Genomic DNA, 18,460 nt, shown 5'->3' with positions numbered 1-18,460 from the left:
GGTGTGCTAGTCACTGCAGCTCTGTTGTAAAGCCAAAGCTCTTCTAATGCAGTTTGTGAGCAGGAGAAAGGCTAGCTATGTAGTGAGAGAGCCCCACAAGGCATATGTCTAACTGCCTCATCTCAGAGGCTCTAAACTTGATACACACTATCTTAGTACTTGGTATTCATTGCAAGTTCACTTTCAAGCAGCTATGCTCTATTTTTTGTTATCCTACCTAACTAACCTTTAAATTAGTTCTTGTTGATAAATGTCCTGTTATATTGAGCTGCAGATTAGGTTATTGCAGGAAATATGAGTGAAGATATAATATTTCACCTTCTTACCTTAAAAGGAAAGAATTGCTAATTTCATGAATAATTTCTCACAATAGAGATCCAAGCTGTCATCTCCAACTATAATATCTATACTCCCAAGGGAACTCAGTTTTTCATCTGGAAGTGTATAGATCCAAAGGAAAATTTGGCAGTGTTATCTTGACAGTATTGGAGGGTTCTACTTTCTTACTCCAGAGTTCCGTTAAATACATCAATAGATACACAGTATTATGAATTTTTAAGCACCTCTCCAGAGACAGAACTTAATACAGAATTTTTGAGGACCCAACAACCACAGTGTTTGCTCAGTGCATCAAAAATGTTTCTGCTGGGTAGATTTCAATGGGAGTAGGGTTGGGCCCTTTATTTTAATCCTTCTTTCAAGATATATGTTTATTGTTCTTAGGGTATAGGGGACATTGGCAGACTCTGTCAGCACGTCCAGACATTGCGGTTAGAAGATGACATTAATTTGTTTTAAAAGCATTTTTTTTACATCAGTTGAGCCAAAATGAAATTTACTACTATTTTCCATGTTCTTTTTTAAAAAACAAGGTTATGTTGAAATTGGATTTCTCTTTTGAAGGGGAATTAGTACACTGTGCAGTCTTTAAAACAACACAAGTGCACAACAAGACCCTGGAACTCCATCAACCTGCTGAAATAGTGTCAGAGCAGGAAAGGTAAGTATTTGAAAATATTTTTTGCTGTCAGTGTAGACCAGAAATCTCTCAAATTTTTTGCTGTTCTGAACAACATAGTTACATTTTGGCGGGTTTGACGGTTCACATAGCAGATAGGAGCCACCCTTATACCACTACAAACAATGGGTGGTGATCCTGCAAATGCACAGGTTGGCCCTAATGACCACTTGAGGTCCCATTAAAGTCAATAGGGGGTCCACAAAGGTCTACTTATATGGATCAGATCACAGGATTGGGACCAATGGTGGGGGAAGTCTTTCAAGTAGATACAATAGGCACCATTAAAAATTCAACACTTGGCATCTTGGCAGTGGCACTTCCCATGCTAAATATCAAAAAATACTGTGACTACTGCAGATGGTGAGGGCTGCAGTCTTTCTTTCTTTCTTTCTTTCTTTCTTAATGTATTGACTTTTATTCTTTATAGTTGACTGACTTGCTTCAGTCAGAGGGCAGTTTAATACAATATAAATTATGTCAGAGTTCTTTAAAGCCAAAAGATTCTTACCACTGTTGCATTACTACAAGGAGAACTACAATTTTAAGGCGGGATATTTTATCTTTGCCCGGTGTATTGCACAGTCTACGTTCATTGGGATAGATTCTCAGCTGCTGTAAATTGGTGTAGCTCCGCTTTAATCAATAGTCATGCCAGTTTACATCAACTGAGGATCTGGCCTATTTATTTTTAAAAATGCACCCGTCATATTGTATCTTCAGTACTTGCACCTAAATTACTTAAAAACCACATACACACTTAGATAACTAACCTCAAACTAAATTTAAAGATACCGAGAATACATCTACACTACAGGGGACTACAGCAACATAGCACAGGTAAGTAGCTACGCCGGCATAATCCCATAGTGTAGCTGCAGCTTACAGCAACAGAAGGGGTTTTTCCATTGTTGTAGGAACATCACTTCCCTGAGCAATGGTAGCTAAACTGATGGAAGTATTCCTCCATTGAACTAGGTGAATCTACACTCGGGGTTAGCTTGGCATAGCTACAGTCCTCAGGGATGTGGATTTTTCACACCCCTGAATGTTTTAGCTATGTCAACTTAAATTTTAAGTGCCTAAATCTTGCAAGTAGAAGCAAGCAGGGGTATATCCCACCTGAAAAGGGTCTTTCACTGTGACTTGAAAGTCAACGGGCCTGGGCTCTAACAAATCAACAAGGGAAGTGAATTCTATTGTGAAATTTCCTTTGAGAACAGCCTGTCACCACCTTCAGACATTCAGAACTAAGGATTGTAAGCAAGAGCATATAAACTGAACTCACCTGCTATGCCAGTGCTCTGAAAGAGAGGCAATGACAAGATATCTATGATTTCAACCATATAGGGCTAGAGGGTCTGAATTTTGTGTCTGAATGGACCTCAGTCCTGCTTCTCTTTTTGTTCTCTCAGTTTTGAGAGTACAAAGAACTGAATGAAATGGATGCCAGTTACCCAACTGCTGCCACAGAAAAGGTACTTAGATGCCTGAGTGAGATAATTCAATCAACAAATAATGGCAAGTGCAAAACTGTGCCCACCATTTGCAGATGCAGAAAAGCAAGGCAGCTTTTAAAACTCTTTCTCTCAAAGAGCAATATCAACACCTAAAGCAAACAGGGAGACAACTCACTCTTTGGAGCACTAACGTAATGTGCTCACTGAAGGTAGTGCAGCAAAGCGAGGAGGCTCTGCATTCCGCAGTAGCTGTGCATCTGAGTGGCCTTCCAGGGTAGACTGAGGTAGACAGGTAACAGTAAGGCAGTCTGGAGTTCACAAAGGCACAGGTCACCTCAGCAATATCCATGTAAGAGCCAAACATTTGCAGTCATCATGCCAAATACAGGTGCAATCTGGCATCCAAAAGTGCCCTGAAATTTGTGACCCTCATTGACAAAGAGGGTAGCCTCACTTGGTCAGAGGGCAGGCACCATTTTGCTATACAGCTTCCCTCAGCCTGCAAACATTACCTAGACTGAGCCTCAACCAGTCTCAAATCTAAATTATTTCAAGAGCGGTCATCAGGTGGAGTGTCCAGTCACCAAACACAGACATTAGTACTTACAAAGTGTTGTCTATCATGGACTTTACTCTTTCTCCCCTAGCTCCTCAGCATATGTTACTGGGAGGTGGTTTGTTGTAGCTGCAATTTCTTGTGTTCAGTCGTTGCAGGAAGGCTTTTGTAATAATCCTTTGTGTTGTGCAAAGTGCTCTGCAAATGGCTGACAGGGCTGCATAATCTCTTCTCAGGTAGGTCATTCTATAGTCAAAGGCCTCCTAGGTATAATTAGCTGCATTGCCCCATTGGAGTGCAGTTGTCTCAGTGGGTTGTGAATGGCTAGTGGGTCTCTGAGGTAGCCTGGACCCCACTTGTTCAAGGCCTTGAGTTGGCATCAGAAATAAAGTGGGAGTTAGCAGAAGGTGCTGAGCACTCGTGGGCTGTGTCCAGGGTGTTTTTCCCCCGTAAGGAGACAGATTGCTCCATTCTGCACAATTTAGAATTCTTGTATTGCTACCTTCTCCTTCATCCCAAGCTACATTGAGAGATAGGAATTCTCTCTGGAGCTGACGAATACATGGATCTCTGTTATTAGCATCTCCTCTGGCAGTAAGGGGCTGAGTCTCCAGACAAGTTGGAAGCAGAATAAGGCATTTTTAACCACATTTGTTACCTGGGTATCCACCATCAGCTATGAGTGAGAACTTCACACCATGCTAATGAATAATGGGCAGATGCCCTCAATGGTGGAACAGGCCAGCATCTCGGCTAGCTCTGTGGTGTTTTCCCTTCCCTCTGGCATTGCCTCAGTCCCACTTGGGTTCAGTTTGAACCAGGGCTGATCTGTTGCAGGCGTTGTGCTATCTTTGACAAAGCTGATGGCGTCTTTTGAGCAGGAGATGCAAAGCTGGGTTTGGTCAGCCTGTTTTTGGGATAAGTTGTCCAGTGTGCCTTCCAGTCTCTCCGCATGGTCTCATGTAGGGATTGGAGAAAAGGAGGGAACAATACTGATCCCTGTGGAATTCAACAAGCGAGGGCTTTCAGGCAGTGCTAGCTACTGAGGCCATCATGCCTAACTCCAAGTCCTATCTAAGAGGAATGTTTGAAGTCATGGTAATACTTTGCCATCCATTTCAGATAAGTCTTTTTAACAGTAATTGATCAACTCTGTTGAAGGCTGCTCTCACCCAAGCCCCTATCTCCTCCACATGCTGGAGATCAAAGATAGCATTCCACCCGGATTTGATGAGAGAGAGCAATACCTGACAGCTTACTTACCTTAGAGTCCTCAAAGCTGAGCTGAAGGAATAGAATCCCTTGGAACCATATCTGCCCCTCGGGACAAATGAGCAATTATTGCCTACCACTCTCTGGGCTCTTTCTGGAACACTAGAACAGAAACACTCAAAGGCAATCCTGTCCACTAATTTGAGAGTCCACAGCCGATTCAACAAAATCTGGTAGTCAGTGGTATCAAAGCCTGTTTATAGATTTAAAGAAATCAGTATGGGCATCTGTCCTTCACGAAATAAACAAGGCTAAATTTCATTTTCACTCTTAGTGTATCTATCTAAATTACCAGCATGAGTTAATATCCAAGTTACATAGTGATATATCACAGCTTATTCTGAGGACCAATCACACAGTAACACCACTGTAATTCGGTATATTCAGACAATCCTTGGAGACAAGTCTGAGCCATAGAACACAGATCTCAACACCAATCCAGATTCAAACTTCTGTGAAGTTCCAGGATTTTTGGCATGCTCTGTCTCTGTATGACGTGGTCGTGTTGCTTATGTAGTTAAGGTTCATACACTAGATAATTATATCCATTGGCTTTCACATTGATCCTTGTTTCAGAAGATTTATAACAGTTGTGATGCTTTTTGTCTCACGACATAAGGAGGCTGCTTATGTGTTAGAATAAGCAAGATGTTCTATGCAAATAGTAGTTCCCTTCTGTCAAGAACAGCCGTCACTTGTGACAGACAAAGCAAAGAAATGGAAAGTGCTGCACACAACCTTTATTCATAAAAACTTTGACGCTGCACTAACATGTAAGCCTCCAGTTCAGTATGTACTGAGCACAGGGATAGATGCTGAATTGTTGCCTCAGTGAGGGGCAAAAATGGTTTGTTTACATTCAGACTATCTATGGCTTTCACTGTGGTTGAAGGCACTAACTCATTTTAACTGCTACTTTCCAGAATTATCTTCTGCTTCTTGAATATGATGAAGTTTCCAGGGGTCTGTGTTGGTTTTTTCAACAGTGGCTATATTTTGATTAAACAGGTAGGTGTTTAGGGCTCTGCTTGTCAGGGAAAATGTTACACGTGGGGAGGGGCCCATAACAACCTATTCAATCAAAAAATATGCAAAATCCTAAACTTCTCCCATGGTTGAGAAAGGCCCTTAAGGTGGCAGAACTGCTGTGGTACTGGAGAGTGTGCACAGAATTCTGTACCGAGTGTGCCAAATTGACTTTATAGAAATGTGGAGGGGGATTTGAGGTCTGAATTGAGCAAGGAAGTAGTGAAAACATGCTATTGTAACTGCAACCACATGGATCCACAGGCCCGTGCACCCACGCACGCACACAACAAAAGGGGAATGCAGGGGATACTGATACCACTTCAGCCCCAAGGCTGAAGCAGCAGCCATGAAATGTCTCCCGAAAGTATCATGGCCCAGGGAAGGATTCGGTGCCCCCCCATTCCCAGGCTATGGATGAGACTGCTTACTTATGTGTTGTATGGCATTTAAGGATTTGGCCCACAAAGAGAGAACAGGGCAGCCTTCCACATAGTTCTGCTGAACACCATTTAGCTTAAATCATTTTAGAGAGGGCTCAGTCCTTGGAGAAAAACAAAGCCTGAGTGCAAGGGCTGTGCTGGCACAAAACTATAACCTAATTCAGAAGAGATGGAGCATGCAATCCTGAATATGGCAGAAAGGTGAAGCCTGGCCTGCTGCTGGCTACTGCTGGAGTGGAAGTAGTGGACTCTGCCAACCCCGTGCTCTTCTGGTTTATGCAAACATATGCTGTGAACAGACCCCTCCTGGCTATGTCACTATTTATGTGTGGCACATCCACTTCCTTCCTTCTGCATTCCTTTGTAGGAACCCACTTCAGAGGTCCCATCCATGGAGACATTAGGGGTGTAGTTCTCTGGCACAGGTTCTTTACCTGTGTCTAGATCCAAAGTTTAAAGGGTTCTGATTCAATATTTGATTCAGATCTGCTTGGGAAAGATGGTTCCAAGCTGCCCTGAAGTTTAGATAAAAACTCCTTCAGCATTTAATGGGCATATGGAAATTGGATCCTGTCTTCCCAGTCAGGGCCTTCTGTCTCCACAATCTTATTTTATTAACGTACAAGTATATTGTTGGTGCTTAATGAAAGATTTGTCTGGATACCATCCACAATTCTAAAGAAGAATGAACAAACAAATAGTAGCAGTAGTAAAATGATCTACAGCTTTCATGCTGTAATAGCAATCACATGTTTTCAAATCAAGCAGTTCCTTAGCCACCGTTTACCTTTGATCACTTTCCCCAAAACGACACATTGGTATCAAATTCATTGAAACTAGGTCAGGATGAAGAGTTTATATTTTTTGTGCTGTCCTTCTTTCAGAAAGAATAAGAAAACAATGGTAACTCGTATATGTAAAAAAGTCTTTAACAATGGTTGTTTATTTTTTCTCATCACATGTTTTCTCCCAGGACGTTAATACAATAGTGAAGATATTTTTTAATGCTCCTCTGTTATACACAAAAGAAACATTGTCACGAGCACAGAGGCTTTCTGGAGGAAGGTCTTACTTGTCTTTATCTGTACTTTCTATCAAGTAACTGAAAATGAAACAAAGATTTCAGACAGAGGTACATCTTTAAGAGAATTTGCTCACTCTTAACTTTGTTTGAATGAGTAAACCTTCTCACTGTTTGCCCAGAAAGCTATTCTAACAGAGAGCTGTTTTATCAACACTGGCTGCTTAGTAAAGGGAGGCATTTCCTCCACCTTCAGCATAGTTTTCTATGACACTGCTGGGGGGTGGGAAGTTGACCTTACGCGGACCCTTAAGACAAAACCAGAGTCCTTAGGCAGCGAAGAATAGGCAAACACTAACCAGCAGTTGCCATATACAGAGTACACTGTTCAAAAATCCTAAAAATTTCACTGATAGAACATTACATAGTAACTGGATAGAGGTCCTCCTCTTGTAACTTATACACATGTCAATAGTAGGTTACAGCTATAAGTACAGACTCTCAGCTAACTCACTCATAATGTTTATTGTGGAGAAAAGTAACATAAGTACTGTGGGTATAATCCTCCATGTCGCTGTGTTCTGAATCGACCCTGAAGGAATTCAAACCAATTAAACTGCTTCTTTAGTAAAAAAACCAAAAAAACAAAACCCCATACAATTGGTCAAAAAACCTCTAGTGTTCTTAAAAATACCTTTTGACAGGATAGTTGTACTGAGAATATTAATATTATGAAAATTAGAGATGGGCTTGCTACAGATCTGTACTTTTGAAGCTCTTTTGTTTATCACTGGGTGGTTCAAAATCCCCACATCTGAATACCTTTGAATTTCACAGAAGATCAGATCCAGATCTGAACTTTTCAGCTCAGGTCCATGTCTCAGGGCTATTCCACATGAGAAAGTTGCACCAGTGTAACTGAAGGTGTGAATTCAAACTGTAGACTTAAGCTGACACCAAAGACCACATGGGCACTCTTATTTAGGAACAGGTTTCAGCTAACCTGAAATACACCACTCGTGAACTGAAATAAGAGAGTCCACACAGTTTTTTGCAATGGTTTAACGACATCAGCTTAAAAAACAATTTAAGTTAACCTGGTGCAACTTCCCTGTACAGACAAGGTGTAATTAAAATATTTATCTGTCTTCCAAAGGATGGTCTTTTGCCTAATGGGACTCAGAAGATCTCGCTTTGCCACAGACATTCTCTATGACCTTTGGTAGGTCACTTAACCTCTCTGTGCCCTTGTTCCCCATCTGTAAAATGAGAATAATACTCCCCTGCCTTATAGGAATGTTGCAAGGATAAAACTTTTCACATACGTGCGGTACTCAGATACCACAAGTGCCATGGAAAAGTCCGTAGAAACAGCCGACTGAAGTGTTTCTGAAGACTAGTTGATTTAATTCAGAAAGCACAAAGATACAGTCATTGCACTCTGTCCTGTTGGCAACTACAGAGCTTGGAATCAATTTTACCCTGCTAAAGGGAGGAACCTGCATAGAATATTCTCACCATCCAAATGTTATAGATGGTGACGGAGAGACCATGAAAGTCACAGTGTTTGGATTCTGTTCTGGGGGACACAGATGTTTATCCCACCTTGATATAAACTATCCAAACCTCCCTAGTTTTCAGAAATTGTCTGGAAATCTTGTGAACACATGATTTCTCCAGCAAATCCACATCCCAGACATCACAGCATAGCACTAGGGCATGAGAACTAGAAAGTGAAACTCACTTTAATCAGCCTGGACAATGTGAAGAGCTGATCAGCTTCACTGCTACGTTACAACACATTCTTAATGGTGAAAAGCAAATGTGTTGTAAAAGAGTCACCTGGAATAACACAAGGTGCTATCGGTAACAAAGACTGAACATTTTTAAATGATTTTTAAAAATATATGACCTTTAACCTGTTAGGAAAAATTGGGTTCTCAGTGGGTTCAGATGACAGTCGTTCTTATTTTATATGATCCGGTTCACTTGCTGCTGATTACAGCTTTGTAAGTGTGTTTCTAAAGGGAAAAGTAGGAAGAGCAGCATTTAAATGTGCAGTATCCTGAATCAGTCATGTTTCCTATGCATATAAATATTGTATTATTGAGGTACCTTGTAGAGAAACAATGAACAAAATACTTTAAAATCCGTTAAAAATTCCATGCTATTAAGGACAGCCATACAACAGTCTCATAAACTAAGGGCCTGATCCAAGCTGATTCAAAGCGAATAGAAGTCTTTTCATTGACTCTAATGGGGTTTGGATCACGCCCTAAGCCAGTCATGGTTTGGCCTATACCTGCATGGAAGACTTCCAAGGAAAACCAAGATGTTGAAGGTGATACTTTGGGTAATTCAGGAGGCAGCCAAAGCAGGGACCTCTGGACACTTAGAGAACTTTCTCCAGTTTTGACTGGCCTTTCTGTGCCCCGTACTGATTGGCTGCTTGCACCAACCCTCTCCTTCCCTGCCCTTCACAATCTTTTCATCTCAGATTCATGCCACACCTGTCCTACCCTCTTCTCCCCTGCCCTGTCCCCCTCACCCTCTTCCCATCCTTTTCTTTCCATTCAGCTGATCACCTCCTAAGTAAACCCACCCCCAACCAAATAAATAAATAAACAAATCTTGACACTAACATGCCATTTGCTGCCATCACATTGTTCACTGTGCTCGTGTGTTCTATCCTTTCCCCCACGTTGTGTCTGTCTTGTCTCTTTAGATTATAAGTTCTTTGGGGCAGAGGCCCTCTACAGTACCTAGCATGATGGGGTCCCATTCGAGATTGATCTTTAGGCACTATTGTAATAAACATGGTTAATAATAAGAAGGAAGCAGCTTGTTATGAGTCAGTAGTGAACCAATATGTCATTGTTTTTGATGGTTCATACCACCAAGATGCTGATGAACTGTGCTCTGAAAGATCCCGTTCTGTAATAGCTTGTTGGAGGAATTCTCATCTGTAAAATTATATTCCACACATCTAAAATGCTCTTTGCATTTTCAGCTAGAGAACCTATTCTGCACGTCGCCTCTGTGGGTGGGTGCTGGTTCAGATGGTTGCTGTGTGCTATCCAGAAGTGAGTGACGTGATCCCTGTAAAAAGGGTCGAGGCCTGCTTCCACTGCAGTCATTGGGAGGTTCTGACACTGACTCCAGTGGGAACCGGTCCATAGTATGTAAAGTAATATGAATCCTTTTACATTTTCGTAGCCCCTTTCATTCTGAAAAATCCAAAAGTGTCTTACAAATAATATACATGAAAAGCCATTGAAGTGCAGCCAATGGCATGAAATACACACTATAACTTAGTTTGTGATGGGAATTTTTCTGCCTTGGTCACTGGGAAAAACTTCTGCTCTTACAAAAAGTGCCATGGGATCATCACTGACCATACAGAGCAAACAGGACCTCAGTTCTTAAGGAGTCATCAGAAAGACCCCACCACATACACACACAAACACAGAGTGAATTACATAATTTGACAAGAGCTTCTGGATTCTTCTCTACCAACGTAAAACCTTATTAATGGGATGCTGTCAATTTAAAAAGCATATCTTGTAAACTTATTACTAGTGCCTCTCTTGATTATTAAACGTGAAATAATTCAAAATAGCTAATGTTCATGCCACTACTTATGTGTGCTGTTTACTCTTCTCATTTTGTTCAGCCTGGGAAATGAAATCAGCTACTTTTTTGTTTACAGTCAATTTTGCTTTTGGGTTCCTAGTGCGGTAGGAGTGGATTTCAAATCCTGCAAGGAAGTGCTTATTTAAACCGGCTGTTTCCATCAGGATATATATTTTAAATGCATATATATATATATATATATAAAACCTGTCATGTCTATTGGTTTTATATAAATGTTGGGCCAAAATTAAGTTGACAGCGTCTTTAATACTGGACTACAGAAAATCCTGTTGGTTTTGAATGTAACTCCATTGAACAAAATATCCTTTGAAGAACAAAGGGTGCTAATGATTACAATAGCGTATGTTTATAAATGGGTAATAACCTTTACATCAGCAGAGTCCTTCACAAATGACATCATGTAAATGGCAGCGATATTTACAATACTTCTTTTTGAAGAGCTGACACCTTAAGCGGGGTGGGACTCCTTTAGAATAGGCAATCTAAAATGGCAATTTGTGACCTTCTAATCTGGACAATGAAGGATTTTCATTTTCCAGTGATTTTTTTTTTTGGCCACCCGTCTGTCATCAGTTTTGCCATGTTGCTCAGTGACCTTCAGCCACTTGACAATTTTTAGAATGAAGGAAAATGTTAATCGAGAACAATATAAATTCTTAATGCCAGCTTTCCTCAATACCCTTCTTTTGTATCTGTACAATTCAAAACCTGTAGGAGTTTGATATATAATATTGCAACAAGTAGGCCTTTAAACCAGCCATTGAAAATTCAAATATTTTGATGAGATAGCACATAAAACAGTGAATGGCATGAGGCCACAATCTGATTGTGAGTGTTCATGTTTGTTGGCAAAAACTAGTCTTCTGTGACCCCCCAAAGTCACCTCTCCAGATTTCTCTCTCTGCCTCATCAGTAGCATTTTTGTTACAAAGTGTGCAAGCTCACAGCTATGAGCCTTTCTCTTTCCCCTCTGCTGGCTGAGTGCCTCTTCTGAGCAGCAAAGTTTCCGGAATTGCCACTGAATATTGCCTGTGACACTTGCCCTGGTTCTGCTTGCATTGCTTACAGAGAGATTGCAAGAGAGTGAGCAAAAACTCACCCACTTGCAACATTATAAAGTCAGCCAGTTGTTGGAATGTCATGCAGTCTACAAAAATGCTATGAATTCATGGCATATAAGGCCTACAAATTCAGCCCTGATAGAATTAGCTAAGCTAGTTGCCTTTAAATGACGAACAGAGAATTCTGATACCCAAAGCAGAGGAGTGCCATAATGCCTGGGTTTGTGGGAAATGGCTGTGAGCATCTATTCCCATGCTAATGGTATGAGACTTTTGCTTAAAAGATAGGCTGTGATTATGGGGCAAATTCGGCTCAGCACTTTAGCCTTAGTAGCTGACTGGGCTTTGGGTGGATGGGTTGCTATGTAGCCGCTGCTGTTCCCTCTCCTTTCACCATAAGGTGAGGATAGGAACATCCACACAGTGGAAATTACCCTGGCTCCTAACCTACACATGCCCAGCCTCTCATGTGTGATGCCCTGTTAGGGTCTCCCACAGAGCTGAGCTCTGCAATGCATAGGGTTTGTGCCGCAGGGAGTTCAGTCTCCACATTCATTCCATCCTTGGCCTCCCATAAAACTGCCCACAGAGGTGCCAGTTAGTGTCCACTGTAGTGGTTGTTTTCTGAAGTTAACAAAATGGCACAGAGATCACTTAATCCACCTACAGCACCTGGATCAGAACACCTCAGACTTTGAAGGAAGTTCACACTGCACCCAAACTCATCCATTCAGCTTTTTATAGAGGCATTTAGCAATGCACTATTGGTGTTCCTGACCTGAACTTTGCTATCGGAGTCTATTTCTAATGGACCAAACCAAAATCTTGGATCTCCCCCTTCCCCTGGACAGTGGAACATTTCAGTTTTGTCTGCTCTCTAATTTTACAGTTTTTCTAAAAAAGTGTTTTATATTCTAATTGCCTGTTCACCTGGGGTATGTCATTATATTTGACAGGCCAGTGAAATTTTCATCCTGGTAAAGAGACAGCATAGAGAACTTGTGCCTTGGATGGTAAATTTTCACAAGCATTTTGCAAGACTGGTGTAACTCCAGTCAGGATGTGAACTTCTTCCTCCCTATTACGTCTCTAATAAGAATGACTCTTCCAGCAAAATGAACTAACCCCCCATCCCACAGGTCCCCTGGTGATAGCTTACGCTCCTGTGCAGAGTTTCAGTTTAATGACTTGGAATGAGTAGCAGATATTAATGGTCTGCACATCTGTCACACTACAGCTGAGGGTGTGAATGGTGGGCTGTGGACTAGTTTCATTCAGTGGGGGAAAGAAGGACAGAAATAGGTTAGAGGTTCATTATGTGTCCAACACCAGGGTAACCTTTTTATTTAGTTAGATTGCTATTATCCCTTCCAAAACCCCACCTTTATTAATGAGCAGAGCTCCCATCTCTACTGAGGGCTAGTCTGAACTGGTCTCCATTGACACTGGAGACCTGTGTCTTTGTTCCTTGGCTTTACCTCCATTCAGCTTCAATCAGTAACTCCAACCACTTTTAATGTTCTCTTCCACCTCCCCTTTTATTTTGTTTTAACCATTAAAAAACGCCACCTTGGCTTTTGCAGTCCAGGAGGCAGTAAGGGACCACCAAAATCAACCTTGAACGACAATGATGACAAACCAACAGACTACTGTAACTAATCACTTGCACTTTTCCCAGTCACCTCAATGGAAACCTGCCATGCTACATTTCTGCCACCTTAGGGTGCTGTTCCAGGTCCTAAACCAGCAGCACTTAGCTGGTCTAAGATGGTGTCCTCCAGCAAGCACTGCTGGTTTCTACTGCATCTAGAGGGAAACCAGAATGGTAAAAAAATGCTCCCTTGAGAAAAAAGCCCCTGGGCTCTTTGTAGTATAAAGTCAGCGGGAACGAAGAAACCAGTTCTGCGGTATACATCCTGCGGCTGATTCTTCCTTCTCTATCCTTTTTAGGGCCTTAAGATTTCAGTGAAGAGTTTTGATATTTATAACATTTGGATGACCCTCTCTTATTAACTTTTTAATAGCTGTCTGCCTGGGAATGTGACGTCCTCAGTGGTAGATTGTTCCATAGCAGCTTCTGTAGTAACAGCATTGTCAAAATGTAGACAGAAGTTGAAAATGCAAAATTGGGATCTTGATTTCTAGCACTCCAAAGTCTAGGAATGTTTGTGCCTGTTTCTATCAAGATGGGACTTCTAAAAGACTGGCATCATCCCCTGTATTGTGTATTTGTTTTTTTATAACCCTCGCAGTTCTTGAATGTTGTTCACTCTTTTTCTCATAGGGCATACTGACTTCAGAGTGGCTCCATTAAACATACAGCCTGTGGATGTCTTGCTAAAGGAATACATTAGAGGACAACATTCTGCCTAATTGCCCCTTCTGATCTGTCTCTTGCAGTGGTAAGATTACCGATTTAGTTTGTGAATCAGATACAAAACCAAGCAATAAAGCATTAAAGTTATTGCTAACCTACCCAATGCACAGTTTCTGTGTTTTTCTTAGAGATGGAAAGATCAGTCTGGATAAAGTTATGAACCAACATGAGCCTCTGGCTAAAACTGGAACTAAGGTTTTGTTTCTTTTAGAGAATCAAAATGATTTTCTCTCTTTGCACATTTAACACTTTCTGGTTTTTAGCTGAGAGTGGAATTGCTGAACACCTGAACAGGATCATCTCTTAGAATTTTTGATTTGGATAGTGTTGTAATGTTGCATACACAAAGAGCAAACACATATATTAAATCAGAAAGGCCTTTATTTTAAATATTGAGAACAAGGAAAAACAAAAGTAAAATCTCCATGAGAGGGCGGGGGTGTCTGCTCTATGACAATTTTCACTGAAATGGAAAAAAATTGCTCCCAAGGAAGTCAATGAATACCAATTAAGGTCAATGGGAGTCAAAGATTGACTAGAGGTGGGGTCTGAGCAGCTATCTGGGTCTGAACCTGAACTCAAAGTTCCAGGGTGTTCTGTCCTAAGGTTCTGGTGTGGACCCTTTCATGGGAGGGCAACAACATTTTCTTTCTTCTTTGTTAAAAATAGCACCTGTTGCTTTACTTTTCAGAAAGGACAAAAATAGGCTTTGTGCAAAAATTCAGAAATTGGAAGAAAGGAACTTGCAAATGAAAGAATTTTGCTGGAGAAAAAGTCATAATACTGATCTCCTTTGTTAAGAATTTTGAAATCTACTGATGAAAAGGGCTATATAAGAACTAGGTAGTAGTAGTAGTGTACATTAAATGGCTTTAAACTGAACACCCAACTTATGAATTGTTTTACTACTGCCTATGGATTGACATAAGTTGTTTCTTTAGAACATTTTGTCTTTCTCTATTTTGTCTGCTCTTTCCCTTAGTGCACATTTGTAATAAACAGCCTGTAGAGACTATTTGATAATGACAGGCCATGCTGAATTTTGTGTGTGGTTTTTTTTCTTCTACCTGTGAGTCCTGAAATCTAATCAAGATGGGACAGAGATCACCCTTATATATCAAACGAGGCATTTGAGAGTCATTCACAATTTCAGAATTGAAAGGCTAGTGAATTAAGGCTGATCCTGCTACCACTCATGACAACAGGAGTTCTACCATTGATTTTTCAGTGGAAGCAGGATCAGACCATTATTTAGTAAGTTACTGACACAAGTATCACAGTTGATAATAGTGGCCAAACAGCAGATGGAGTGCTTCAATTATCTAGGGTCCATGATGAATGAGCTCTATTGACAGCTGTGGCAAAATCCACAGCAGACTGCATATTGCACAGACTATTATGATATCACTGGTAAACATATGGCAGGATTGGGTCTTATAAAAAAAAAAACAAGCTTAGGCTCTGTTGGTCTTAGGTTTGGTCCATAGCCAAGTTCAAGGTTGAAATTCAGCCACACATAATTTCAAAAATTAAGTGCAAAAGTAGTTGTATTCTCTTTGCATAGTAAACGGGTTTGTTAGGACATCTGCATTTGGAGATCATTCCACTTTTCTTGAATACTATAATTGAAATTCAGAGGATATTACTTGGTGTTATGAAAAAATATTCATTTTCCCACAAAAGCTCTCAAAAAACCATTTGCATGTTCATGCCAAGCAATTTTACTTTACCGTATTTTGGACCTATGGCCCGATCATGCTGGTGTTCCAGTGCCTTTCACCAACTGGTTTGTGAAATGGTCCAGTTTGCACTAGAAGAAACAAACATTTGAATTTTTACACATTTGAGTGCTTTGTCTTTCATATTTTTGATCTTCATCTGACTAAAATCTCAGAATTCTAACCATTGACTGTTTTGCTCAAAAATAACATTTCAAAATGGCCCAAGTTTTTGCAGGAAAAGCGGCCACATTTCAGCTTTTCTTTCTCTCTCTCTGTCTCTCTTTTTTTTACGAATGCAGACAGCTTTTGTAAGCTTGAAATGAACTAGGAAAATGAACCCCCTGGTTTTGCGGTTTGTGCCTTTTGCCCATTTCGTTACTGAAAAGAAGTGTGATGTTGTGAGTGGTCATGGGCAGGAGGCCTAAGCCCTTCCATTCACCAGGCAGAGGGAAAGGCACGTGGACCCTCTCCCTCCATAGTGGCTGTGCAAGAACAGACTGTCCCCCAGGAGAGTTAGTGTGGTTCCCCTGAAGGGAAGTAGTCACTCCAATAGGACGAAGGGAGAATCAGACATTTCCTTTCCTTCTGTATTGGCTAAGTTCAGGGGCAAAGAATATCCCTAAGTCTTAGGGAGTTAGCAGGACTTAGCATTACAGCCAGTGCTGTGGAAGTGGAGTTTTTACTTTACCTGCTGCCCTCTGGCAGTAGGGAAAGGTCAGGTTGCTTCATGCTCACCTGTGTCATGAAGATCCCAAGGATCTGGGGGAGAGCAGTGTCCCGGCCTGGTGATGTCCCCAGAAAAGGAGATGGAGGGGACCATTTAGCACCCATGAAGACCTAGAGAGTGAGCCATTTGAGGGGGCAGGAGGTCATCCACCCCATCCATCTGAATGGGTAAGGAGTGATCCTCAGGGCCTGTTCTGGTAGGGTGACCAGATGCCCCGATATTAGGGACTTTGTCTTACATAGACACCTATACCCTCCCCACCCCTGAAAAAAAAGTGTCCCAATTTTTCATATTTGCTATCTGGTCACCCTATGTTCTGGTGGAAGGAGGAAAGCAGGTGAGGCAGAGAGGTGTGACAGCTTCCCAGTGTATGCAAAAATGTGGGTATCTTCCTATGCCATTTATCCCTAAATGCATGTTTTGAGCCAAATTCTGCCCTCAGTTACATCTGTGCAAATCGACTCCAATGCTCACTGTAGCCTTCCGGGATTACAGCTCCCGTTGACTTCAGTGGGAGCTCTGGCTGCTCAGCATCTCTAGACATCAGGACCCTGGTGGGGATGCATGTGCATGCAGGCACCTCCACCCGGACCCACTTCAACCCCAGAACTGACTCCGGGTGTGCATGTGAAGATGTAGCTGAGGGCAAAATATGCCCTAGTGAGTCTGACCCCGCCCCTCCCAATATGAGCTTTTTAAAACCCAAACCCCAAAATTAATATGTAAAACCAATTTTTTTTTTCTTCAAGAAAACGGTCTTTCAGCTGCTTTGCTATATTTGTTGGCTATGTCCTCATTTGGCAGCATTAGCTACATTACGTAATCAACAAACAGATGCAGCAAGATGTGTGTGGGACATAGCATAATAAATGTCACATCAGCCTAGGAAATTCAAAAAGCTTGAATAAACGTTTTTTTCTTTTATTTGCTCAGTGAACATTTTAAAAATGATCTCGCTACAGAGAGCCAAATTCTGAACTCCAGTTTTACGCCAGCGCAATTGAGAGCAGAATTTAACCCCAACATATAGCTTGTACCTCTAATCATGTCATCACTGAATTTGTCTCTGTGAAACTTACTGAGTTTTGTTCTTGCTTGTATTGTGCTTAATGCTCATTATCTCTTCACCAGCTGCCAAAAATGTGGGATCAAAGATTCTTGCATGTGTGAAATCCACGACTCTGAAGTACCAGAAAATATAGTGAGAACTACATTATCCAGTAGGCTACTGTTTGGGGCCTTCTAGATAGACCTTTGCTTTTTGAGATGCATCTCAGTACAGTCTGGAATATTTTTTGCTTAGAGCTGTGCAAATAACTGATTTTTCAGTTTGGAGGCTGGACTGGAAAAGTAAAACAAAAAACATTGTTTTGGGTTGAACAGCTTGTTTTATGCTTTTGGGGTTTTTTGCTATCTTTTTAATTGAACTAAAATTTGAAATGAAATTTAAAAAGTGTTACAGCACAGATTCCTGCAGATAGATTTTTTTTTTAATTGAATCATCATTAGTAGAGAACCAGCTTGAAATGACAGAAAATAAATTACTTGTAAATACAATTCTGGTAACTGCAAAATAACAGGTTAATGAAATTTCAATCCATTTGGTTCGCACTCAGCCCTCAAAACCCCCAAAACCACCACCCCTCCCGCTCAGGACACCCTTTGAAGCAGTGGTTCTCAACCAGGGGTACACGTACCCCTGGGGGTATGCAGTGATCTTCTGGGGATACATCAACTCATCCAGATATTTGTCTAGTTTTACAAAAGGCTACATAAAAAGCACTAACAAAGACAGTACAAACTGAAATTTCATATAGACAATGACTTGTTTATACTGCTCTATATGCTATAGTGTAAGTACAATATTTATATTCCAATCAATTTATTTTATAATTATATGGTAAAACTGAGAAAGTCAGCAATTGTTCAGTAATAGTGTGCTGTGACACTTTTGTATTTTTATGTCTGATTTTGTAAGCAAGTAGTTTTTAAGTGAGTTGAAACTTGGGGGTACACAAGACAAATCAGACTCCTGAGAGGGGTACAATAGTCTGGAAAGGTTGAGAGCCACAGCTCTGAAGTACATAATCTTCTCCCAGTGACATCTCATATGTCTCATCACAT

At 41.0% G+C, this 18,460-nt stretch overlaps 1 long non-coding RNA gene across 1 annotated transcript in view; it reads left to right on the top strand.

Annotated features, from left to right (window-relative positions):
* Positions 1-268: 268 nt before the first annotated feature.
* The window catches only part of LOC122464355, a 31,431-nt gene continuing 13,239 nt past the window's right edge, over positions 269-18,460 (top strand). The window contains exons 1-2 of the long non-coding RNA XR_006288303.1: positions 269-279; positions 16,537-16,655. This is a non-coding gene — a long non-coding RNA (uncharacterized LOC122464355). The remainder of the gene's footprint in view (positions 280-16,536; positions 16,656-18,460) is intronic.

Source organism: Chelonia mydas, chromosome 2 (assembly GCF_015237465.2).
Source record: "Chelonia mydas isolate rCheMyd1 chromosome 2, rCheMyd1.pri.v2, whole genome shotgun sequence".
Lineage (NCBI taxonomy): Eukaryota > Metazoa > Chordata > Testudines > Cheloniidae > Chelonia > Chelonia mydas.
This window is presented reverse-complemented; position numbering and strand designations above follow the sequence as displayed.